Below are 27647 nucleotides of genomic sequence, written 5' to 3'. Positions count from 1 at the left end.
ACATACACACACACCCATGCCCGAGGGAGGACTCGAACCTCCGCCGGGACCAGCCGCACAGTGTAGGGGTAATACCAAGTTGTTAATTTTTAGTGGGCACGGAACTTTTATGGAACTAGTGATATGTAAAATATTTGAAATTTTGTCTTTCTCTACTCCCGAGCGTGTAGAAAGTTAATCTAACTATTTCACTGCATTAATTGAAATTTGTTACGGTACGGCCCTCTGGAAAGGATGTCTGAAATGGCTAAGCTGAATTACTACATATACCTGATTGAAAGTTTTTGTCTGCTATGTGTTTGGTACAACGTTTACTGGTGCTGTATGTTTAAATAATAACATAAAAAGCCATGTGGCGCCATAACACGGGGCAGTGCACTGTGGCCCGGAGACTACATTTGGGTGACTTCATACAGGAAAGAATCATCGGAAAACTGAAATGAGGACGAAGTGTGACAAGTGTAGTCAGAGTTCGGTACTGCTCGCAGCATTGTTTCAGGTACATGGGGCGTTCCGAACCACAGGGAAGAGGTGGTCGACCACGGTCAACCGCTGCACTGTGCAACAGGCAAGAAGGGACCATTAGTCCAACAGCGGGTGCAGCTGCAACCACATGTAACAGGAGCGTAAGGCACGCATTCTGACTCTCCATAGTACAGTGGCGACTGCATGGAGGCGGTCTCTCTGCCCAGGGACGAGTACGCTGTGTTCTGTTGACACTCGCACATCGGTGGCAAGAACATAGGCACTGTACCAACCAAAGAGGACTGTTATCATGTGCACTTCTGGGATGGGAGCGGATTCAGTAGTGCTTCTGGACATACTCTCACACAGCGACAGGTGGGAACAAGTAACGCGTAGACGAACATGATCGTTTTACTGGTCCAAGTATTACGGTGTGCTGAACCAGAATGTTGTACAGGCGCACTGACCTCCAAACCTTTGAACACGGCACACTCACCGGTCAGTGTCATTGTGACAATCAACTCCCTCCCCATATACGTCCTCACACTTGGCTTTCGCTTCATTTCTTATGGATGGCAATGCGCGACCGCATGCAATGGAGCTCTTTGAACTATAGGATATTCGCCGAATAGAGTGACCTGCCCATTCTCCCGACTGCAGGAGGCATGTACTGGATTTGGCTCCAATAAATCGATTTTTCAAAAATATTATTTTCGTAATGTACAGGGTTTTATGTATGTCTTGTATAAATTTTATCTTGATATGAAATGTTTCAAAAATGTGAAAGTGTGCACTGGGAGGCATTTCCATCTTTTCACACATCTGGGAAACGGTGATGGAGCTCTTCTTATTTCAAAGCTATAATTGGTAATGAACCATACAGTACTCCAATAGAAAAGTTGGAATATGTTGGCGACATCCAAAAGAAGCTCGGTGGTAGGCTCCGTCACTTACTAAAGGAGAAGAAATGGAATCGTTGAGAATATAGGATGGGATAGCTAGAGGGAAACATTCAGTCAAGTTCGAGACAGCGAAGTGTGCTGTGTGGGCACTTTACTTTCACAAGCTATCCTCCGACCAAAGACCGTCACATAATGTTTCCAAAAAACAACTGCTGCAAGTACAGCACAGAAACGGAAACCTATTCATGTAAGCACTCACTACCAGAACTTGTTGTCAATGAAGCCGATATTCAGGTTTCTTGCAAACGCTGATTTATTGAGGAAATGTCTTAATGGCATCACAAGAAATTCGAATGAAAGCCCAGGTAATTTAATTTGGTTTTTATGTTTAAAAAGGACATTTTGTGTATTTGACGTGCTAAAAACAGCTGTCCATGATGCGGTTTTATGTTTTAATGAGGGAAATAATGGCAGAATTGAAGTGCTGAAGGGAGCTGATGTTTACAACAAAAGCATTTTACACCGTCGACGAGAGCTGGGTCACGAAAGCTAACGGATGATTGCCTAACCTACAAGTACAGCCAGACGGATTAGAAGGGCAGGTAAGAGAAACTTGGAGGATGAGGAACATCAGTGAGGAGGACTTTAAAATTGAGGTAAGCTTATTACATATAGAAATATGAGAATGAAATCTTTGAATCTTGTTTTCTCGGTTTTACTTTTTTGAATTATCAGGAGACTTTTCTCAAAGAGTATAATGCACTATTGATATCAAATTTTCAAGAGTTGTTCGAAACATGTTGCTGTTTCATTGGAACTAAAAAATACAATAGACTTTGATTAACTTCTTGTTTATAAGCTTGTATGTAGAAAAAAAACCTTAATTCTGAATGGGAGAAATTTAAAACCCCTTAAATAAAGAAATTTTTATCGTAAATTAACGATGAACCGTGGGATTACTTTCAAAATCTTTTCTTAAAGAATTTACTTTATTTACTAGCGATTCATCAAGAACATTAACACATTTAATCACACTATGTGAGCGTGGAAGTAGTTGCCAGTGGGTAACTGATGAAAACAAATTTCTTTCAACAAGTGGAAACTTTATTCCTAAAAATCCCCTTTTTTTAAACAGATTTAAAAATTATCAGAAGGCACCCTCTAAATATCAAGTTACAATTTATTCAGAGGCGGAAATAACTTTATTTTGACAGTATGAGTTTTCGGGCTGAGAACCTTGCCGCTCCCTTTTAACACGGCCGTAGTCACGAGCGCTCACAACAACCTCTGAAAGACTACACTGGTGTAAATCTGCAACACACCAGATTACTTTACACTAAAGTTTTTTACAACTCACGCAAACACATAAACTATGCACCCCGTAGGAGGGATGGAAATGGTACAAAATACTCACACTAAAAAAAATTACTTGCCACCGATGGTGCAACTTGATTAAAAAAAAAAAAAACTCTTACGGTGGAAGGGTGGCAACTTTATATACTAAAATGACCATTTAAATAAAAACCCATGAAATGCACTCTTACATAAGATATACAACATGCTCTACATTACACATATACCGCCTCTCAAGATGATAGGCAAGATAAAATCATATTTCAGGAATTCGGCCGTTACACTTCAAGGAATAAATTCGTTAACACCGAATCCGACGAACATGACAGAGGCAGCTATTAACATACGGCAGACCGACAGACAGACACTAACTGCCAAACAAATGCGGACGAGAGACAGGCGAGCAAGCTGGGGACAAGAGACTGACCAAGAAATCAAGTAGAATTTAACAAGTAAATGAAATAACATATCACGAATCATTTAACTTCTAAAAAAAACTGCGATGTCTGGCGAAGACCTGGCACAGCACCTCCAAATCGCTCTCCCGAACCGTCCGCTGCCAGCCGCTTCAACGGACGCAGGAAGGCGCGCCGATCTCCCGTCTCACGGCGTCGCAGCTCGCCCCGGCCAGACCGATGTCGTGGGTTGACTCCTGCTGCTCTCGTGTCGACCGCGAAGCCACTACCCCTCGCTATACACCGCGGCCCACTGGACTCACGTGGCGACCTCACATGCGCCGACGCTCACGACGGACAGGTCATCTCGTGTCTCAGTGCGCGACCGACCAACCGATCGATCCAACCGCCAATGACCATTGCCTGAGCAAACTCGAGCAGACTGGCGGCCTAACACATACTATCACTCCGGACGACAGACAGACAGACAGACAGACAGACACTGACTGCCCCACACTGACCAGGCTGGCCAACTGACCAGACTCGCCGCCTAGTGACCTCATAGCGCCCCTTAAATGCACCTGAACAGGCTACCTTTCCCCTTTCACACCAGAGGGAGACACCAAAGCTGCGATTGCCACAGCGGGGCCACCGCCAGAAACGGAGGGCGACTGCCTCACACAACGCGCTACGGCGCGCTCTTCATAACAGCAATTTTTTTTCCACGGCTCAAACGATTATAGATCAGTGGTCTCATAAAATTGTTAGGACACTACAATCATAGTTTCAGATTAATTACACGACTTGAATCTGAGTTATAGCTTTTTATACAAGACAATAAAAAACTAAAAATTCATACATGTGGCAAAATATTAATCCTTTACTATATTTTTCCGTGAAATACAGCTAATTTTCTTTACACGCACAAAATTTTAGACCTGCACAGTAATAACTATGACCTTGGTTGGTTGGTTGGTTGTTTTGGGGAAGGAGACCAGCGAGGTCATCGATCTCATCGGATTAGCGAAGGACGGGGAAGGAAGTCGGCCGTGCCCTTTAAAAGGAACCATCCCGGCATTTGCCTGGAGCGATTTAGGGAAATCACGGAAAACCTAAATCAGGATGGCCGGACGCGGGATTGAACCGTCGTCCTCCCGAATGCGAGTCCAGTGTCTAACCACTGCGCCACCTCGCTCGTTATATGAGCTTAGTGATTTTTCAATAAATGTTTACATTTCCGGCCACATCTCCCCTTAAGTACCCTCGAACACAGGTGGGGTGGCTGACTGCAGCACGTCCGCATGCGTCCAGTTACCGGGCGCGCTGGGCACTGCTGGAGGGACGCAGCTCCGCGGCCCGGCCACGCTCACTGCACCGCATCCTCTGCCGTCAGAGGTCGTCCCGCACCCTATTAACAACTGAGTCCCACCAGCCAACCGTCATAAGTCGCAATGATTTCTGTGTAATTATTATCTTTGAATAAAAGTGTCATTTCTCTTTGCCGCCCGCATCTCGTGGTCGTGCGGTAGCGTTCTCGCTTCCCACGCCCGGGCTCCCGGGTTCGATTCCCGGCGCGGTCAGGGATTTTCTCTGCCTCGTGATGGTTGGGTGTTGTGTGCTGTCCTTAGGTTAGTTAGGTTTAACTAGTTCTAAGTTATAGGGGACTGATGACCATAGATGTTAAGTCCCATAAAGCTCAGAGCCATTTGAACCATTTTTTCTCTTTGCCTCGTTCCGTATTTCTCTCTGTTGTCTTGTTGTTTCTACGTACGATCCAAGTTTCATCGAGCTATTTTATTTGGCAGCAACACGTGATGCAAAAGTTACTTTAAATTTCGCTCACCAGCGCATTTAACATTTAAGCCCCTCAGGCAGTCGTGATTGGAAGGAGAACGAACGTATCCTGTTTGACCGTTTCCTCCTGCTGTTTACAGCATTTCTGTGAAGTGATGCACCCTGCCGGGAAATTTTGCAGTGGGGGAGCAGAAAAAGACACTTACAGTGTGGAGAAAACCTGTTTCCCTGGCGTACACAGTAGCCACCGAAACGAGCAAACAGGTGCGGTCCAGAAGTGATACGTTACGAGACGTTTCCAGACCCGCCAGTTATCTTGGTCGCCAGGTTCTAGTCAAGTGGTGCTCCCATCCGTACAGCTCCTTCAGGCTGAGTTTCTGTTCCCAGTCCAGTACCGCTGTGAGAGTTATTTCTTGATTTCCTTCTTTGGTGAACAGGGTTGCAGTACATCTACATCTACATGATTACTCTGCTATTCACATTAAAGTGCCTGGCAGAGGGTTCAATGAACTACCTTCAAGCAGTCTCTCTACCGTTCCACTCTCGAACGGCAAGCGGGAAAAACGAGCACTTAAATTTTTCTGTGCGAGCCCTGATTTCTCTTATTTTATCGTGATGTTCATTTCTCCCTATGTAGGTGGGTGCCAACAGAATGTTTTCGCAATCGGAGGAGACAGCTGGTGATAGAAATTTCGTGAGAAGATCCCGTCGCAATGAAAAACTCCTTTGTTTTAGTGATTGCCACTCCAATTCACGTATCATGTCTGTGACACTATCTCCCCTACTTCGTGATAATACAAAACGAGCTGCCCTTCTTTGTACTTTTTCGATGTCATCCGTCAGTCCCACCTGATGCGGATCCCACTCCGCACAGCAATTTTCCAGAATAGGGCGGACAAGCGTGGTGTAAGCAGTCTCTTTAGTAGACCTGTCGCACCTTCTAAGTGTTCTGCCAGTGAATCGCAGTCTTTGGCTTGCGTCGTTCACATTCCTGTCTGGAGTACTACTAGGTCCTCGGCTGTTCTGCAGTCGACGTACCCCGACGAACGCAGTCGTGCTTGTAAGGAGTTTTGGTCTCTTTGTCGTTATGGTGCACTAAAGCGGTACTCATCTACAATGTAAACAGTTGTAAAAATCATTTATTTGTCAAGAGGAAAGCAGAACATGAATCTCACCATCAGTTGTATATTACAGTGTGAGTCCACATAGGATGCACCCGAAGATGAGACACACGTCCTGAAATCGGGTTGTGCTTCACTTTTGAGAAATAAATAATTTTTACAACTGCAGCGGATTTTATCATTGATGACTGTGGATGTCTCGTCAAGAGAAACGTGTGGAAAAAATAGTACTCCTTACACATCAAAGTTTCCTGAAATTTTTGAGGCTGAATGCGCTTATTCTCTGCGGGCAGAAGGGAAGGGGGTGAGTTGCTCTGCTGTTTAACGCCAACAATGCCCGAGTGCTGGAGAACCAGTTGGAGTTATGTGCAGCCGCGTCGCACATAAATCGCCTGAAGAATTTGCAGCAGAGTTGGTCATCAATTGGAAGTATTACGTCGGTTTGTGCGGTAGAAGTAACATTCGACTCGGTTTATTCGTGGGAAGGCGCACGAAATTATTTATGAAATTTGTGGACGAAACAGCAACGTGTCTGGTCGGTAACTTCTGTTGGCCGAACATATTGATATTTGAATAGATACGAAACGACTTCTGAGAACGGTGATACCTGTTAAATTGATATGGAAATGCAGTGCAGCAATGGTTACTCCAGCACGAGTGTGAAGTGAGCTTACTTGTTGATACAAGAGTAGATCGCTGTGAGGGAGTTTCTTGTTACCTGCCGAAATTATGATAAAGTGGCTCGAGGGGCGTTCAATAAGTAATGCAACAATTTTTTTCTGTTAACACGCTCGTTTTATTCAGGATTCCATTACACTATATTATTCCCAAGTCTTTTGGCTGAAAACCCTATTTCTGAACATAATCTCCGTTCAATGCGACGTCCTTGCGCCGCACAGTGGTTCAGAACGGCCTAATCCCCGGCCAAAAGTCGAGACGTGAGAATAATAATTCCAAAATTTCCAGTTTTGGTTTTTGGGGTCTCTGATCACGAATTTGATATCAAAAATATTGTAAGTGGGCTGTTTAGGTTTTTTTATTGGTAACGCCACCTCTGTATAAAAATCACTGGCTGTGCTGTGTGCAGTCTGTGGCTAGTTTGCATTGTTGTCTGCCATTGTACTGTTGGGCAGCTGGATGTGAACAGCGCGTAGCGTTGCGCAGTTGGAGGTGAGCCGCCAGCAGTGGTGGATGTGGGGAGAGAGATGGCGGAGTTTTGTAATTTGTCATGAACTGCTAGGTATATGATGATATTAAGGTAAATACATTGTTTGTTCACTATTAATATCTTTCACTTGCTAACTATCCCTATCAGTAGTTAGTGCCTTCCGTAGTTTGAATCTTTTATTTAGCTGCCAGTAGTGGCGCTCACGGTATTGCAGTAGTTCGAGTAATGAAGATTTTTGTGAGGTAAGTGATTTCTGAAAGGTATAGTTTAATGTTACTCAGGGACATTCTTTAGCAGGGATCTTTGATAGTCAGATTGCGTTGCGCTAAAAATATTGTGTGTCAGGTTAAGCACAGCCGTGCATAATTGTTCTAAGGGGACGTTTCATATGTCGACCCTTAACCGAGGATACCTCACTGGAATCTTCTGATTTTTTTCTTGTAGTTTGTGTAATTAGTGTAGCTATTGTTTATTGATAGCGCGTAATCATAGAGAGAATTTCCTTTGTAGTTGTAGTTTTTCATTGTTGTACAGTAAAACAGTTGTGGCATGCATGTAGATTTGCACCAAGTATTTCGCAGCTGCAATTAACTAGATATTATTTTCAGTGCTATGTTAATGTGTTCTCTTATTTTTGCTCTTCAAATTGTGCTTTTCTGTGTTATCGTGTGAAATATTGTGACAATAATGGCGTGTGAAAAACGTAACACTAGGCTCCAAAGAAAACTGAGAAATAATAGTGACGACGAGTGTAGCTTACCAGCACCGCTGTGTAATGAGTTAACAGACATTCAAAGTGGTAATTTGGTAACTGTGCATAGGGAAATGGAGCGGGCGTCAAATAATGGTGTAGACAGTGAAACAGGTAGTGAACAGGGAAGCATTATCGATCGATTGGTCGGCAACAGCTCGCCTCAGGAATCGGGAATGACAGAACACAATATTGCAAATACTGCAGACTCAGGTTTTGGGTTCCCACCGTTTTCTCAAATGAGTCAAGAAACATTTTCTGCTTGTCAAAATGTGAATGTTGCCGGTGCAACTTCACTGCCGAAAAGCACTGAGGAACATGTTTTAGACACCAGTGCATTGTTATTACAGTTAATGCAACAAATGGGACAAAGGCTACAAAAATTAGACACAATGGAACAAAATCTTCAAAAGTTAGACACAATGGATCAAAATCAGAGACAAACACAGCAAAAGTTAGACACAATGGAACAAAATCTTCAAAAGTTAGACACGATGGAACAGAATCAGAGACAAACACAGCATAAGCTTCAAAAGTTAGACACAGTGGAACAAAATCTTAAAAAATTAGACGCAATGGAACAAAATCTTCACACCACGCTTGAACAAACACGTGAAGATTTGACTACTGAGTTACATAAAATCGAATCGAAATGTCAAAAAGTCTGTAACCACGTAAAAACACAAATTTGTGAGCATTTTCAACCTACTTTTTCGCGGCATGAAAATGCATTACAGAATCACGAAGCAGCCATAAAAGAACTGCAAATTATTGTTCATGAAAATCATGAGACCTTGCAAGCTAAAATTGACTCAGTTGCATCTACCGATTCGGTTACGCAACTTGCAAAAACTCAGGAAAACTTAAAGGACACAGTAGAAAGACACATGGAGGAAATTAGTACATTATCAGAGAAAGTAGTTCAACTTTCGGATTAGGTCACTAACTTATCTACAAAGGTAGATGATGATCTGAATGACACAAGACCTGTAGCCTTCACTGACACAGAAGAGTATGAACAAATTAGGAAATTCAAACAAAATCAGAATCAAATTAATACGCAACACCAAAGAGAAATCCGGGATGTACAAGATCAGCTGACACAGGTAATACAAGAATTACGTATTTCAGAGGACACTCGCGCCCCAATACAGGAAGAGGGACATAGAAATACGGAACAGTCACAAAATAATAACACAGCGCATTTCGGAAATTATGAAAGAAATTGGCAAGGTGCACCGAATTTTGAAATGGAACCGCCGAAACGACGTAACAATGACCGATATGCGACTCGCCGACATGATGACTTTGACTATAAGCTGTTCATTACTACATGTAAATTCAAAACATTTAAGAATTCTGGCAACGACATTCATCCACAAGCGTGGCTCCATCAATTCTCTCATTGTTTTCCTCCCAAGTGGTCATTAGAGCACAGATTAGAATTTATGTGTGGCTACTTAGAGAATGAACCAGCTGTAAGAATGCGATCGGTCATTCACGATTGCCACAGTGAAGGAGAGTTTTACCATGCCTTCCTCTCAGCATATTGGTCTCAAGCCACACAAGACCGAGTAAAACATGGTATCATAATGATGAAACATTTCGAACAATCTGAATTTTCCAGTCTTGTGAAATATTTTGAAGACATGTTGCACAAGAATCAGTACCTGTCAAACCCATACAGCCCCTCAGAACTCATCCGCATTTGCTTAATCAAATTACCTGAACATTTACGGCATATTATTTTAGCAGGACGTTGCAAAGAAGACATTGAGGCTTTTCAGGGACTGTTACAAGAACTGGAAATTGACACTGACAATCGGGAAACGCGGAAACAGGAGCACAACAATTACAGGTCACATCTGTCACAATTCCGCAATGAAAGAAATAATAACTGGACACGACAAGGCTATTCTCACAACACATATCGTGACCAAAACAGACACCACCCGTATGACAACCGTTGGCAGAGTAGTAATAATTACAGGGAAAGATAACCTCTCCGCGGTAGTGACTATCACAGAGACAATCAGAGAAACAGACAATTTGGGAACCAAAATAATTATTATCAAGGGAGACAGAATAACTTGAGACGCAACGGTCCAGCACGGAGTTACGATTCAGGGAGAAATTCTCCACCACTTAACCGACAAGAAAGAAACTATGGCATCTACCGACATGACGACAGACGATATGATCGTAGCGTCAGACCTGAATTGCATCAGAACTGGCGGGATTTAAACAGGGCAGGGCCCTCTCGTCACGGGGAATTTGTAGAAGTTAGGTCTCCAAATCCCAATAACGACGCGCGCCAACAAAGAGACAATAGGCAATGACTCACACCGCTGGCAGCCACAAAACGTACTTATGAAACTGACGCCGCAGCTGCCGTAGCTAGTAATTACGTAAAAATGGAAGACATTAGGGACATCTTACTCCAGGAACACGACGTAAAACATAACAACATTGCATATCCTGTGATTCACATTACTGTAAATGACGTAAAATTCACGGCAGTACTTGACTCTGGCAGTCCCATTTCAGTAATTAGTGAAACAGCTTTTAGCAAATGCAACAGATCGAACGATTGTCCCACACTTCCGTTACGTAAGATTAAATTACAAGGTGCAATCTTTGGAAAAAGTGTAGATGTACGCCAACAAACCAACTTAGAATTCTTTTGTCAAAGCCACAGCTTCTCTATGAACTTTCTTATTGTTCCATGATTGTCGACGGAAATTATATTGGGAGTAGACTTTTTGAATGAATACAAAGCAATCTTAAACTTTCACGATGCTGAAATAAGTTTAGAGAAGGAAGGTAAGTCAATAGCTTTGAAATTTGAAGATTGGCTCTCAAACCATGACGAAGAAATTAATCGGCTTTACCTTCTGTTGGACAACAGTTCGGAATTTTCTACGGAACTAGACACTAACAATCACTCTGCAAGTACTGACAGGGATGATATCGACGGCATATTTGAAATTAATGAGTTAATTCAGAATAAAATTCAAACAATTGAGAATTGTAATGACACTGATAGGCAGGACCTTTTTGTGATTTTACAAGAACATTCCACAGTTTTTACTCACAAAACAGGAACAATCAAGGGATTTCAATACCAATTTCGTGTTCGTGAGCATACTAAATTTTGTGTTAGACCATACATAATTCCAGCACATTATAGGGACCGTGTTAGAACAGAAATACAATCTATGCTTGACGAGGGCATTATTGAGCCTGCAGTAAGCTCATACAACAATCCATTACATGTTGTTGAGAAGAAAAATGGATCGATCAGGCTTGTCTTAGATTCGAGACAAATCAATACCATCATGATTCCTGAAACAGACAGGCCGCAAACGTTGGAAGAACTTCTTCAAAATTTTAATGGTGTAAAAGTGTTGTCTTCCATTGATCTCAGATCCAGCTTTTATCAGATCGAACTTCATCCAGAATGTAGAAAATACACAGCTTTCCTTTGTTTCGGCGTTTGTTATCAGTTTCGGAAACTTCCTTTTGGTTTGAACATTTCTTCGGCAGCATTCATTCGCGGGCTAAATTCCATATTACCTGAGTTCTTAAAACGTCACATCACCTTATATGTGGACGATATTCTAATAGCAGAAGCTTCATGGGAACAACATAATCGCATCCTCAACAGTTTGTTACGTATTTTTGCAGAATCTGGAATTACAGTTAACTTGGAAAAGTCTGAATTCGGTAGGTCAAAGGTGAGGTTTTTGGGACATATTATTTCTTCTGAAGGTATTCAGCCGGATCTTGAAAAGTTAGAAGCAATCAGAGCCATTCCAGTTCCATCCACAAAAAGACAAGTCCTCAGTTTTCTAGGTCTCGTAAATTTTTACCGTCGTTTTCTGAATATGCAAATTCTTGTTACACCAAAACTTTGTTCTCTCACTGGAAAAAATACTATTTGGAACTGGGACGAACAAGCACAGTTGGAATTCAATTCTTTGAAAGAAGCGTTACTTCATGCGTCAATATTAGCTCATCCAGATCTGTCACAAGATTTCTGCCTTAGCACGGATTCTTCTAAAGTCGGTCTTGGTGCCCATTTATTTCAAGAAGCCATAGAAAATGACATTACTGCTCAGAAAACCATTGCTTTTGCTAGCCGAGTGCTAACAAAATGTGAAAAAAATTATTCCGTTACTGAATTAGAAGCTTTAGCTATCGTTTGGGCATTTAACACATTCCGTTTCTTTCTTTCTGGTAAGCACGTAAAAGTATACAGTGATCATCGTGCATTACAATTTCTTATGTCTTCAAAATTAAATCATGACAGGTTAAGATGTACTAATATCACTATTTTCTGTCTACAGACCCAGTAAAGAATACATTTCTGATAAACTTTCTTGGAAAAGAGAGCACAAATAGACATTTCCCATCACAGGAATTGCATAAATACTATTTTTAATGACTTGGTAATTTCTTTTCTAGAATAAATTGTGATGCATCACTCTAGTGTTAAGATGTGACATAGGTATTAGACATGGTCATTTTCAGTGTAATATTTTTTCTGCTTGAGCTTTGTCATGTTTAGATATAAGCTGCTGTTTGCCAGGCATAACGTTACTGAATTTGACTTTGTATTACTCTGTTAAGCCATTTTACTACTGATTTATTTCTCTTGTTTGCTGCTCATTGCGTAATATTAGTTGTATTATTGCTGCTTGCTTGGCCAATTTGAATATTTTATCATTGCTGTTTGTATTAATTGTTTTGTGCTGCTGCATTGCCTCGTCCCTTAGTTTAGCATCTGAACTCAGTAGATTTAAGTTAGGTTAAGAGGGGGTAGACTATATAAGAGAATGAGTTGCAATGAATTGGAAGAAATGCATTGAGAAGTTATACGAAAAAAAGTACAGAAAGCAGGTATAGATAGGACTTTTGGGAATAATGATGAACCAAGGGAGATCTCCATGCAAAATACTGCAGTAAAACAAACCCTGTCCTTTCCTTTTGTATTATTATGCTATGTGTTTGTGTACCCTTGTGTATTGGTTTTCTTCCTGTCTCTGTGTAGTTTCATAGAATTTTTTTTCTTCTAATATTAAGCTACATTCACTATGATGAGGAATACTGTTATCCTCAAATATAATTGGCATTAATAGTATGTTATTTACCTTGTAAATATGTTTAGACATTATTTATTCTGTTCTGTTTTAATGCTCCTGTGTAAAGTTGCTGTTTCAAAAGTTATTCTGATCTTTTATGTATGTACTTATGTCATAATTCCTGTAACACTGATGTATATGTTATTTCGATACAAATGTTACCTGTACTGTTACGTTCTTTAATGATGTATTTTGTACCTTTGTAATTGTATTTTCATGTTGTAAATTTATAATTGTATAGACACCAGTTCTTCAAATTAAGTTACATTTCACTGCACACGTTTCTGTTGGTCATAGTATATGGACAATATGTGAGAAGTAGGGACTGTTAGTGTTTGCACGTGTGTTAATAATTCAGTAAGGGACTGGATAACAGCATTGCTGGTTCTAAGGACAATTCCAAACACTTTGTGAGTGCACAAGTGGTGGTTTATGCACTTGCTATATTGTCTGCAAGACTCTTCAATGCTGATTGTGCACCTGCACATTTGCAACAGATGGCTGCTGGCCGTCTCTACAAGGACTACAGTGGGTCTGCATCTTTGCTGACTCACCAGTACCATTATTTCTACAAGGACTGCAGTGGGTCTGCGCCTCTGGTGGCCCACCAATATCGTAATCTCTACCAGGACTACAGTGGGTTTGCTCTGTGATGACCTACCTACCAATACTCTTCAAAATTTCGACTGACTCTGCTGTGGGTTTGCTCTGTTGTGGCCCATTACCTGTCAGCATGTCAAGAGTCAGCACTGTCTTTCTGATGGAAGGACACTACTTCTTCAAGACTGCATGGAAATCCACTACTTCTGTGTGCATTCTCTTTTACTGTTCAGACTTTGAAAAAAAAGGAAAAACACTGTAATTTTACTGTGATGAATCAGGACTGTCTTTATAGACTGTGAGAAAATTTTAGCTTTTGACCAACATTGTATCAATAAGTGTGTGCATTTGATTTCTTTGTTATTGTAATTATGAAAAATTTTTTTCGAATCTGTATTGGCCACTGCCCAAAACAATTTGTAAAATTTTTTGTGGGGAACATGGGTGCTATGTAAGTAGGCTGTTTAGGTTTTTTTATTGGTAACGCCACCTCTGTATAAAAATCACTGGCCGTGCTGTGTGCAGTCTGTGTCCAGTTTGCATTGTTGTCTGCCATTGTAGTGTTGGGCAGCAGCAGCTGGATGTGTAGCGTTGCGCAGTTGGAGGTGAGCCGCCAGCAGTGGTGGATGTGGGGAGAGAGATGGCGGAGTTTTGTAACTTGTCATGAACTGCTATATCTATTATGACTATTAAGGTAAATACATTGTTTGTTCTCTATTAATATCTTTCATTTGCTAACTATCCCTATCAGTAGTTAGTGCCTTCCGTAGTTTGGATCTTTTATTTAGCTGGCAGTAGTGGCGCTCACGGTATTGCAGTAGTTCGAGTAATGAAGATTTTTGTGAGGTAAGTGATTTCTGAAAGGTATAGTTTAATGTTACTCAGGGACATTCTTTAGCAGGGATCTTTGATAGTCAGATTGCGTTGCGCTAAAAATATTGTGTGTCAGGTTAAGCACAGTCGTGTATAAATGGTTCAAAGGGGACGTTTCAATATGAAACTCAAAATGGCGGACAGTTTGGAAAAATAATCACTTTCTCCATCCGAAAATTTGCACCAATAGGTTTTCGAGGTCGCTGACTACGAATTTGATATCAAAATTATGGAACTCAAAATGGCGGACATTTTGGAAAAATTATCACTTCATCGGTCCGAAAGTTTGCACCATTTGGTTTTCGGAGTCGCTGATTTCATCACATTTGAAATTCCAAACTGAAAAACAATTTTGTAGAATATGTAAATTTCTATTTTATTTTTCGTACATAATTCCATACAAAACATTGGATTAATTAAAAATCATAATCTTGGTCAGATGTTTGGATTTCTGCTCAGGGTAAGCTACTATTTGTGACATACTCTTCTGGTGTTTCCTGTAGACGTTTTAGTACACCCCGGCACGGTAGCTCAGCGTGTTCGGTCAGAGATCCGGTTGGCCTCTGTAATAAAAAAAACTGAGTAAAGGATCAACCACCGAACTTGATCAGGATGTCTTGCGACGTCCGCAACGACCAAACACAACGATCAATAACGAACAAAATGCAAAAAAAAAGTACATGAGAAGGTAATGGTGCACTATTTTTCATTTTTAATTTTTGAAAATTAGTTACCAGTGGGTCCGAAGATGCAAGAAGCCGACGAAAAACGTCAGACATCATCTTCTCTCGCGTACATTTCCAAGAAAAATTTTCGCAGTACCGACGAATGTCCTTGTTTCTCGCTTCTTGAGCGTCCTCGCAAAGTTTATTGTCCATGAATGATACTTGAAGTAATATTTGTAAACATATTTCGATATTTCTATAAAAATGGTCATTACGGTTGGAATTTTATTTAAAATCATTATTCACAATGCAATAATATACCGCACTTATCTCCACAATATTTTAGAAAGAGATAGAAAACATCTACGAAAAACCTTCCATACCTGGGACCTTTCAAGCGTCAGGTATAGAAAGTTGAGGGGAGAATATCGCCATGAATCACAGTGCGTAATGCACGGCAACACTACAATCGTTATTATTCAAAATGGGCAACTTTCGAGCAGCTAATTCTTGAACATTTCGCTAACAGATAGTTCAACAAACATGCCCCTGTCAATGCTAGCGTTAAAATGTGGTGAACTTTTGTTTTTGTATCGACATAAATGTATTTCTAAAGAAACGAAACAACATGATAATCACGACTACATTTAGCATAACGTTTCATAAATGACAACAAACATTTTCGAAAATTGAAGTACATAAAATGTTTCCACACACCTTCATCAACATTTTCAATTTTGGAAAATAGGAATCGGACGCGTCCTCCTAAAATCCTGTAAGATTTTCTGAAGCACTGTATAACTGGGCACTGAAGCGTCGCGCGTGTGTTTCTACAAGAGGAAGGGAAGCAGGTATACAATATTGTGACGTCTGCTTATACGACGATCTGAATGCCCGATACCCCCCTCTACGAGAATCCATTCCAAACATATCGATCTTTCAACCTCCATTTCTCGACTTTTGGCCAGGGACTCGGCCGTTCTGAACCATTGTGCGCCGCCATATTGGGAGGGTTCGTACGCCCGCATGGGACCACACTACACCGCTGCTCAACGCCTTCTTGTCCCCTCCATCCACCTACCGGTTCCCGCTGAGTGCCTTCTTCACTCGGAGGACAAACACGTAGAAATGAGAAGGGCTGCAGGCTGGATGAGGGAGGCAGGCCAATGAAGTTTTGCAAGTTCCTGTTGCGCAGACTTGGGTGGGTCTTGCATTGTCATGGAGAAGAGTAAATTACTTGTTGCGCAGACTTGGGTGCGTCTTGCATTGTCATGGAGAAGAGTAAATTACTTTGATTGCTATTTTTCCAACGAACACCCTGAAGTCGTTTCTCCAATTCCCTAAGGCTAGCACAGTTCACTTCAGAGTTGATCGTTGCACCACGAGGGAGGGCATCAAGCAGAAGGCCGCCACCACGACTTCATCGGCTTTGAACTTTTTATTCGGAGGAGAGGTGGTGTGGCTGCCACTTTGTTTCCGGCTCGAAGTGATGAACTCCTGTTTCATCGCCTGTCACGCTGTTCGACAAAATATTGTCACGATCAGCCTCGTAAGGCGCAAGCAATTCCGCACAGATGGTCCTTCGTTGCTCTCAATAGTCTTCTGTTAGGCGGCGAGGAACACGGCGTGTACACACCTCTGAGTACCCCAAATAGTGGACGAGTGTTTGAGCACTACCAACAAAGACGTCCAGCTGAGCAGCGGGGTCTTTCACTACGATCCGTCCGTGGCGTCGAATGAGGCTGTCCGCGCGTCCCAACATTGCAGGACACGTTTGAGTGACCTTGTTCCGATAGTGGCAGACGTCTCGCCCAACGTTTTCAATTGGTGAGAGGTCTCGAGAATGTGCTGGCCAGGGCAGCAGTCGAACATTTTCTGTATCCAGAAAGGCCCGTACAGGACCTGCAACATGCGGTCGTGCATTATCCTGCTGAAAATGTAGGGTTTAGCAGGGATCGAATGAAGGATAGAGCCACGGGTCGTAACCCTCTGACATGTAACGTCCACTGTTCAAAGTACCGTCAATGCGAACAAGAGGTGACCGAGACGTGTAACCAATGGCACCCCACCACGCCGGGTGATACGCCAGTATGGCGATGACGAATACACACTTCCTATGTGCGTTCACCGCGATGTCGCCAAACACGGATGCGACCATCATGATGTTGTAAACAGAACCTGGATTCATCCGAAAAAATTACGTTTTGCCATTCGTGCACCCAGGTTCGTCGTTGAGTACACCATCGCAGGCGCTCCTGTCTCTGATGCAGCGTCAAGGGTAACCGCAGCCGTGTTCTCCGAGCTGATAGTCCAAGCTGCTGCAAACGTCGTCGAACTGTTCGTGCAGATGGTTTTTGTCTTGCAAACGTCCCCATCTGTTGACTCAGGGATCGAGATGTGGCTGCACGATCCGTTACAGGCATGCGGATAAGATGCCTGTCATCTTGACTGTTAGTGATACGAGGCCGTTGCGATCCATTAGGGCGTTCCGTATTACCCTCCTGAACCCACTAATTCCATATTCTACTAACAGTCATTGGATCTCGACCAACGCGAACAGCAATGTCGCGATACGATAAACCGCAATCGCGATAGGCTGCAATCCGACCTTTATCAAAGTCGGAAACGTGATGGTACGCATTTCTCCTCCTTACACGAGGCATCACAACAACGTTTCACCAGGCAACGCCGGTCAACTACTGTTTGTGTATGAGAAATCGGTTGGAAACTTTCCTCATGTCAGCACGTTGTAGGTGTCGCCACCGGCGCCAACCTTGTGTGTATGCTCTGAAAAGCTAATCATTTGGATATCACAGCATCTTCTTCCTGACGGTTAAATATCGCGTCTGTAGCATGTCATCTTGGTGGTGTAGCAATTTCAATGGCCAGTAGTGTAAAAGAAAGTACAAAACTGTAGAAAAATCTTTTGACTTGGAAAGACATGACATGTCAGAGATTACAAAAGGATTTGTTTAGATTTGCAATCACACTGCTGGACAGTTCGTCAAACATAAAATCTTAAGACATTTGTACCATCCTGTAGTTTATTATTGCGGTTATCCTTGTGCCAAAAATGTTTACTGCTCGTTAGATCAGTAAAAAACAACAGCAAAAAGGTAGTGTGCCTGCACTTAAAAAAATAATAAAGGGGAAGCTGATTGTCTGCCTGCACTTAAGCATAATCAGAGAAGCATCACTATAATACTTGGGCACGAGATCGTATCTTTCAATATATTGCCCGCCCCAGGTAGCTGAGTGGTCAGCGCGACAGAATGTCATACCTAACGGCCCGGGTTCGATTCCCGGCTGCGTTGCAGATTTTCTCCGCTCAGAGACTGGGGGTTGTGTTGTCTTTATCATCATCATTTCATCCCCATCGACACGCAAGTCGCCGAAGTGGCGTCAACTCGAAAGACTTGCACCAGGCGAACGGTGTACCCGACGGGAGGCCCTAGCCACACGGCACGGCAATATATTAAAATAATTATTTATCTTTAAAGTACAACGTATGAAAATTACAGAAAAATTTGTCTAAATTCACTAATCACAGTAGTAAATAGGGAAAGGACTGTACACTTCAAATTTCAGAATTATATTTTTTTGTATTAAAAAGGTAACATGTCATAATTACAAAAGAACTCGTTTTGATAAGCCATTGCACTTCCTGACTAACCAACAACGTGAACCGTTGATGAATCTCACTAACCACTGTAGTAAAGGGACAGCTGGTCGTCTACATACCCAATTTAAGCAAAATAGTTACGTAAGTTACGATAGTTTTACGTGCCTCTCACAACAAAATAACTTTAAATGATATGTCACACCTACTGGTTCGTGAATCTATGAGTAAGGATCTAACTGTCAATTATTTTTGCTATGAAATTGTGTGTATCGTGTCTGACACTTAGATTTTGCGCTCTCTTGTTAACATTTGGTGTTTTAAAGGTGTATAACTAATTATTTGTTATACTGTTTACACTAGGAAATCTGATGAGCAGAGCACAAAACATGTCATTTCGAACAAATGCATCAAAGAACGACTAGTACCTGTTTATTTGGGACTGCTCAGCTTTTCTAAAATCCAGTCAGTTATATAAATTCTGCACTTTTTCCACCGAAAGGGGGCGAGAAAAAATGCGTCGAATTACTTTTGAACACCCCTTGTAATATTTGATTTGTACTGTTATTATTTGAAAGTGATATTTTTCATTTCCAATTGACAGACTTCGATATTCAGAAGTACTGTGTAAGAGACACTTGTTGGTATCAGGAACGTGGTTAGGTATATTTAATAACTGAGCATGTTCTTCCTGTAAAGCTTCCATATTGGAGCTCGATAGCCACCGAATTAGTAAGGCAGAATACATTAAGAGGCGTTCTGCATGGTGCATCAGACAGACAGAGAGAGGGCATTTCTGGCTGGGGAAGCCATCTCCTTTACACGATTTGAGCAAATTTCTGCACTTCTTCCAACTCTTGGGATACATTCGCCTCTCCTGCGTCTCACGTACACTCAAGTCCCGACACACAGCATCCTCCCCGTGGTCCGTTGCTGCCTCTTTATCGGTACGTCGCAGCTTCCCTCCGCCTCTGTGCAGTCCATATCATCTCCCAAAGGAATTCAGTCGACTTCCCCTGCCAGAGCGCGAACTTATTCCCGAGACCTTCCGACTGCAACCTGCCCTTCCCTACGCTACCCGCCCATCCCAAAGGAAGGCCCGAGTCCAGCGTTTCTTCCTCCAACTGGAGTCCCACTCCTCCCCAGAGACATGCGCCACAACTCTCTCTGACATCCCACAAGCACAACCCTCATCCTTTTCCATCTAACATCTTCCCCACTAGCTCCTCCATCACAATCCCCAATTACAAGGAGTCCACATCACATATCGTCATTTTGATTTAGAATATACATCACATCACTGTTATCCTTTTTACAGACATCGTCTATATTTTAAGCCCATAAAATATTTTTTAATGTAAACAGATTTTTCAAAACCAATGGCTCAAGAGAGGCAATATAATCTTTACTTAGTTAATTTAATGTTCCACGGATAATTCATAGTATTGACCCTCCGGGTTAGCCGAGAGCACTAATGCGCTGCTTCCTGGACTCAGGGAGGCGCGTCGGCCCCGGATCGAATCCGCCCGGCGGCTTAACGACGGCAGCCGGTGTGCCGGCCAGCCTGGATGTGGTTTTTAGGCGCTTTTCCACATCCCACTAGGTGAATACCAGGCTGGTCCCCACGTCCCGCCTCAGTTAAACGGCTCGCAGACATCTGAACACATTCGCACTATTCCATGGACTACACCAGCCACAGACAGATGGGGTACACTACTTCCATCCCGGGTGGTACGGGCTGGCGGCAGGAAGGACATCCGGCCACTCCTTAAATTAACCTTGCCACATCTGATTAACCATGCGTCGTTGCGGGAAAAAGACACAAGCAAAAGAAAGAAAGAAAGAAAAGGATAATTCCTAGGATTAATCGTACCGATGTGGAATGAGTCAATTTAGGTTCACGTTACATATTCATATGTAGGTATGGCTACATGCTGACCATTTACAAGATTTTTTTTAAATACCGATTCCATATTCGTAGAGTTCCATGTTAGCGTTTGACACAGTGCCCCACAGGAGACTGTTAATGAAGTTTCCAGCGCACAGAATAGGTTTCCAGATATCTGAGACATCTTAAGCAACAGAGCCCAGTACACTGCCCTGGACGGCGTGAGGAGGTGAGACAGGGCAGCTGGTATTTTCTGCACCCACAACTGATCTGACAGACAGTGAGAGCAGCAGCCTGCAGGTATTTGATGATCATCCTGTGCTGCACGGGAAGCTCTCCTCGTTGAGTGGCTGTAGGAATGTACAAGATGACTTGGACAAAATATCTAGTTGGTGCGATGAACGATAGCTGGTTCTAAATGTAGAAAAATGTAAGGTGATCCGGAAGAGGAGGAAAAATGAAGCCGTAATGTTCAGACACAGCATTACGAGTGTGCTGCTTGACACAGGCACGCCGATTAAATATCTGGGCATAAAGTTGCAGAGGGATACGAAATGGAACGAGCATCTGAGGATTGTAGTAGGGAAGGCGAATGGCCGAATCTGGCTTATTAGGAGAATTCTGGGAAAGTGTGGTTCATCTGTAAAGGAGGCTGCAAACGGGACACTGGTGTGACTTACTCTTGAGTACTGTTAGAGTGTTTGGGGTCCTGTCCAGGCCGGATTAAAGCAAGACACTGAAGCAGTTCAAAGGCAAGCTCCCAGATTTGTTACCAATAGATTCTACCAGCACGCGAATGTCACGGAGATGCTTCTTGAACTCAAATGGAAATCCCTGAAGGGGACGACGTCCTTTTCGGAAAACGCTATTGAGAAAATTTAGAGAATCCTCATTTGTAGCTGTCTACAGGATTCTTCAACCGCCACCATATATGTCGCGTAATGCCTGAGAAGGCAAGATAAGAAAAATTAGGACCTGTACAGAGGCATATAGACTGTGGTATTTGCCTCGTTTCATTTCCGAGTGAAAAAGAAAAAGAGAGGACTAGTAGTGATCTAAGTACCCTTCTCCATACATCATATGTTTGCTCGTGGAATGTGTGTGCAGGCGCAGATTTAGATGTGATTTGTTAATTCCTCCCCACCATGTTTTCCACATTCCAAAACAGATTTCGTCTGGGAATAGGAGGAGTTGTCGAGGATGAACTTTCATAGTTTGTATTCAAATTTAACTTTGCTGCCTGTTCACACATTTCGTACCACTGGGCGGGTGACCAAAAATTTTGGCCGCAGCCTTTGTGCTAAAGACAACTTAATGTACAGGATGGGCGAGAAGTTCCTGTAACCCCCCCCCCCCCCCCCCAGTATCGAATGTTAATTGATTCCATTTGTTGTTGCTTAACTACGTAATTACTTGCGTGCTAAGTGCCAAATATATCGGCATGTTCCCCATCACGCTGTGAACGCATTTCCATACGCTTCCATCTTGTTCTTTGCATATTTTGGAGACTGTCCCGTGTTATAGAGCGAAATGTATTCTCGACAGTATTGCACAGTTCTTCGCGTGTAGTATATCGACGGATAGATAACATGCACATTAATGATTTTCCATAACGAGTTGTCAGGTATGGTGAAGTAATTACTTCTTTTAAGAGAGCTGGTGTTACTGATGAACCACAACCTGTCCATCGTCCTGGAAATTGTTAATTTAGTAACTCACACACTGCAAGAACGTAATGCTACGTCTCGTTGCAGACATATGCATTCTGTGACACCACTGTCCTCAGCCTGAGGTATCAACCATATTTTTATGATGTGTAAAGAATTTGCGCCATTCACAGCTCCTACAAAAAAGGACGGTGCAAAAGGATGTTGTGATGTTCTCGCTGGTTTTCTTTGGCCCAAATGACAATATTTCTAGCACGTGAGCTACAATAAGTGGCACATTCACCTGAAAACATAACCTTGCCAAGCTTCATAGCATTTGGAAACTGAGTTAACAAAGGACTGCATGGCGAAACGTGCTCGTTCGTGTCTGTATCCGATAACTTGTTTACAAACGGCGGTCCAAGAATTCTGGCGTTGAGGTCATTCTTCATGCGATCTCGCGTTGTTGTCCTCCCTACACCGTGTTCCCAAGTGCGTCTACGCGTCGACTTCACTCGCGAGATAGTTCAGTCGAGGTAGAGGCTCTGTCCTTAACACTGCCAAGAGAAAAAGCACGTCTTTCGCAATCCACAAGTTTTGCCTTTTGCGGTGGAGCCTTGTTAAGTCTTTCCTGGAATGTTCCCTGTAATGTCTCATTGTCTGCCATGTGCATTGTCGCTAGTACACCCACACATTTGTCGCTCAATAGTGTAACTATGGCCGGTCACATACGCCATGGCTACTCCACCACGGCTGCGAAAATACGTAAAGGCCTCCACACACCAACCAACCGACAGACACACCGACCGACCAGCCAACCGACAGACTGACCAACCAACCGACAGACCGACCGACCGATCGACCATCAACCAACCAACCGACCAAGGAACCAACCGACAGACCGACCGATCGACCAACCAACTAACTGACAGACCGACCAACGAACCGACAGACCGACTATCCAATCGACAGCCTGACCAACCGATACACCGACTATTTTCGTGGCGAGGTACACACGTCCCGACCGACTGCACGACTGCACTCCACGGGTACAGCGTCGCCCTGTTGCCGTATTTTGAACTATGTAGTAAAAGAGAAATTGTAACTCACTGTAATGAAGACACGTTCAGTTGCAGGCAGGCAACTGTGTCTGCAACTTAATGTGTCTTCTTGACAGTACGTAACAATCTGTCTTTTCCTGCATTGTTGATATTCCTACCTGGATTATTTATTGTTGTGATTCGTTTATCATGTAGTTCATTGAGTCTGTTCTACTATATCCCAAGGGTTACACGCAGAAACAGAAGTGACACACTGTTGACTGTGTAAATACATCATGATAAAGCAAAATAAAATAAAACAAAAGACGTTAACGTCAACGTTATTAATACAATTACCTATGTAGTATAAGAGATTACCTGCAAGGTTAAGAAATTCATTTCAAATTCGAGGAAGAAAGACTACACATGGTGGTGGGGCACATCCTGTAATGAATGCAACAGCAGATATATAAGAGATAAAGCAGTAGCAACTGTTAGAACTGTAAAAAATCCAACTGTAAAAAAGTGCCTCATTTCATGCAGCTGTATTGCCGTAATCCTCGCACCACGTGTCCCACAAACATCTGCAGTCTTTAGCAGATTGGAACGACAGTACTACACATGGTGGAGGAAGTGGTGGGGGGGGGGGGGGCTAGGTGCCGGTGGTCCTACCTGCCCGTCATCCGGACAAGAAAAATTCTTCGGTCGGTCAGAACGCCAACACACGTCCAATTTGTCGGTTGGTCGTCTGGTCTGTTTGTGCATGTGTAGGGCCCTTAAACATGAATTCCATCAATTAATTCCAACTATTGGTAACAAGTACCAAGCTGCCTAATAACATTTGATATTAAACAGGAGTTATGGGCTTACGAGGACTTCCAGTCCTCCCTGTAGAGATATGAACGTCATTTTTTCTTCTCGTTGCCTCATTTTCGTTGTCGCGAGCCGTTTGCGACCCTCGGCTTCGAGCAGCGGCGCCTTCTCTGCTCCAGAATTCGGCGTAGCGCGCTTCTCGACATTAACCTTGCCACATGTACGAGGTGTGTGGAAAAAGTAATGAGATTCATTTTTTTTTCAAACAGTAATGTTGTTCCCTTCAGAGTGGTTCCCTTCGGCAGCTGTACGCCGGCGGAGTCGTCGTTGCCAGCCTTGGTAGCAACGCTGAAAGGCTTTCAGCTGGTAGAGCCTTAACGTGTCGGTCACGTTCTTTTGAATGTTCTCCAGAGTTCCAAAATGACGTCCTTTTAAGACTCTTTTAAGTTTCGAGGAAAGGGAAAAAGTCACGGGGACTCATCAGTTGAAAAAGGGGACTGTGGAAGAACAGGAATGCCTTTTGAGGTCAAAACTTCCGCGATGGGAGTGGCAGCGTGACGTGTGCCATGCAGCATCCACTTGTCTGCAATTTCCCGTCTCACCCACTCACTCTTTTCCTCAGCCTTTCAACACTTGGTTGACAGTTTGCCCAGGAAGAACAATTTCTTTATGCACGATGTCCCTACCGCAAAAAAAGCAGCATTGTTTTGATCGTTGATTTGCTCATTTGACCGTTTTTTGGTCCAGGAGATGTCTCGGTGTGCCACTCCTCACTTACCCGCTTTGTCTCAGTATTGTACTCAAAAATCCAGGGTTCATCATCTGTGACCAAAAGACCGTACGGCACCATTTCTGGTCATTGGAAATCCGGTCAAGAAGATGAATGCACACGTTTCTTCGATTGTCTTTCCGCTCATTTGTGTGATTTTTCGGCACCAGTTTGACACAACCTTTCACGGTGCCAAACGTCCGTCAAAATTTTATTTTCGGTGAAACTGTTTAAAAGGTCACTCATCATTATCATTGTTAAACTTCACCATGCCATGGTTCACGTGGCTCCCCCCATCAGAGGTTCGAGTCCTCACTCAGACATGGCTATGTGTGTTGTCCTTAGCGTGAGTTTAAGTTAGATTAAGTTGTGTGTAAGCTTAGGGACTGCTGACCTCAGCGGTTTGGCCCCATAGTACTTACCACAAATTTCCAAATTTTGTTAAACTTCCATCTGATCTCACAAGAGCACGGGCACATTCGACATGTTCGTCGGTTTTTGAAGTTGGTCTCCGTGTCCGAGGTTCATCTTCAACTTGGTCGCGGCCTAGGGACGGACACAGCGGTCTGCACGAGCAGAACAGCACAGCGTTGCCAGATCGCTCACGCTGTTGTCAGTCTCGTTACTCTCCTCACACACCTCGTATGTGAGTGTAGCCGAATTCCAGGATGGAATATGTTTTCGGTAGCTACGCTCCACTGAAGCTCATATGGAGAGCCAATGGTACGTTCTCACTGTTACGGACTTACTTTCTGGTGTGCCTCCCCTTCTCGGCCCTCGGTTTTGTTTGCACGATGCTAGGTAGGAACCGAATTCGCAAGTGGCGGCCAGCCGGACTGGTTACAGTTTTATAGTACGGACGCAGTCATGGGCTGGAGTGAGTTCTATCAAGGAGTTTGTTGCTGTGGGTGTCGTCAGTGAATGAAACATTGCCCAATTTTTAGGAATCGTATATTGCAAAATAGTTAATCACTGTGGCTTCTATGTTAAACTTACATCAGATTATTGATCACATGGTGATACAAATTTTTTTTCTGGCGACTGTCAAAATATGCGCAGAAATACCTGGTACACGCAATGCCGTTTACAAATATATTTCTTCATAAACGTATTTTTGTGAATAAATATGTTTGTAAGACAGCACAGTGTGAAGGATACATTTCTCCAAGTGATCACAGGATGGCCAAGAACTGTGCTTTATGAGCACAATTTTAAGCAGTTACTTGAGCAAGAATTGTTTTGTTGTTAACTGGATGTTGCACATGGTTGTCTCAGGATTTGAAAGCTTGTCGCCCATATTAGTTATTTGATGAAAAGTATGAGGGGCGATGAAAAAGTTTCCGTTTGAGAGCGTTGATGCAGCGTATATCCAAAGTAGTGCGACGCCGCTGCAGGTATATAGGCCTAAGCACCGACATGTAGGCAAGGGATTGGATTGGATTGGATTGAACTGGGGTCTTAGAAACGACGGAGAGGTTTCGTCCCTGCCGTAGCCCTCAGCGGTTCACAGCCCCACAACAGGCCACAGCAGTCCAGCCACCCCACAGCCCCCCCTCCCTGCCACCGAACTCAGGGATTGTGCGGTTCAACCCCAGTGGACCCCGCCGGGAACGTCTCATTCGACACGACTGTAACCCCAGTGTTAGCGTGGTAGAGTAATTATGGCGTACGCGTACGTGGAGACAGTGTTTGCGCAGCGATCGGTGACATAGCGTAACTGGTGCGGAATAAGGGGAACCAGCCTGCATTCGCCGAGGCAGGTGGAAAACCGCCTTAAAAACCATCGACAGACTGGCCGGCACACCGGACCTCGACACAACTCCGCCTGGCGCTTCACCGCATGGCTAACCGGACGGGCCACGCGAGGGATTATAGTGGCATTCGTGTTTTTCCGACTTGCGTACGATAAATGCGGAAACCTGGACTATGGCGTCGTTATTACCAAATGTGTGCTGTTATTCTTTCTTGGCTGCCGAAGGACAAACACTGGTAGATGTATATCGGCGAAAGAAGTGCGCGTACGAGTCAGCATATCTGACGAAAACAGCCGTTGCGCAATGGTGCGCCGAGTTACGTGCTGTTCTCAGTTCGACACGAGACAGTGGTCGACCTGGGAGGCCGTCCTCGTCCGTCAGGGACAAGTGGGGGACATTCGGGCATCCGCCGTACAGTGCTGACCTCTCCCCACGCTGTCTCACGCCTTCGGTCCCTCAAAAGAGGCCTCGAAGAGTCGACGACTCCCATCGGACGGAGATGTGCAACGGGCAGTTACGGACTTCTTCATGCAGCAAGTGGGTATCATCAACCTGGGTCAATTATTCAAAATGACAGTCACAGTCGCATTATTTATTTTGCCGCCAACCGGTTTAAACCCGCGATGGGGTCAGCTTCAGGGCAATTTACACCATTTGCCCTGAAGATGACCCCATCGCGGGTTGAAACCGGTTGGCGGCAAAATAAATAATGCGATTGTGACTGTCATTTTGAACAACTGATTATAAGTAAACCAATCGCTGTTATCTCCACACAACTATGCTGTCTAAAAAATCAACCTGGGTAGTTGCGTGAATGCTCGCGGGGCAATTTTGCCTGATTGGTATACCGATTCTGGACTGAGCAGCCTCCGAACGGAAACATTTTT

The 27647-nt window shown here is 43.4% G+C and overlaps 1 protein-coding gene across 2 annotated transcripts in view; it reads right to left on the bottom strand.

Annotated features, from left to right (window-relative positions):
* The window catches only part of LOC126428198 (uncharacterized), a 386880-nt gene that overhangs the window by 298725 nt on the left and 60508 nt on the right, over positions 1-27647 (bottom strand). The window contains exon 4 of one of the 2 annotated variants that reach the window (XM_050090111.1): positions 15001-15129. The exons of the other annotated variant lie outside the window; for it this stretch is intronic. The gene's annotated coding sequence lies outside the window, so the exon portion shown is untranslated. Of the gene's footprint in view, positions 1-15000; positions 15130-27647 lie in introns of those variants that run through there. 2 annotated transcript variants of the gene reach the window in all.

Source organism: Schistocerca serialis, chromosome 12, assembly GCF_023864345.2.
Source record: "Schistocerca serialis cubense isolate TAMUIC-IGC-003099 chromosome 12, iqSchSeri2.2, whole genome shotgun sequence".
NCBI classification, from domain to species: domain Eukaryota; kingdom Metazoa; phylum Arthropoda; class Insecta; order Orthoptera; family Acrididae; genus Schistocerca; species Schistocerca serialis.
The sequence above is the reverse complement of the archived record's forward strand: the minus strand, read 5'-3'. Positions and strand labels throughout refer to the sequence as shown.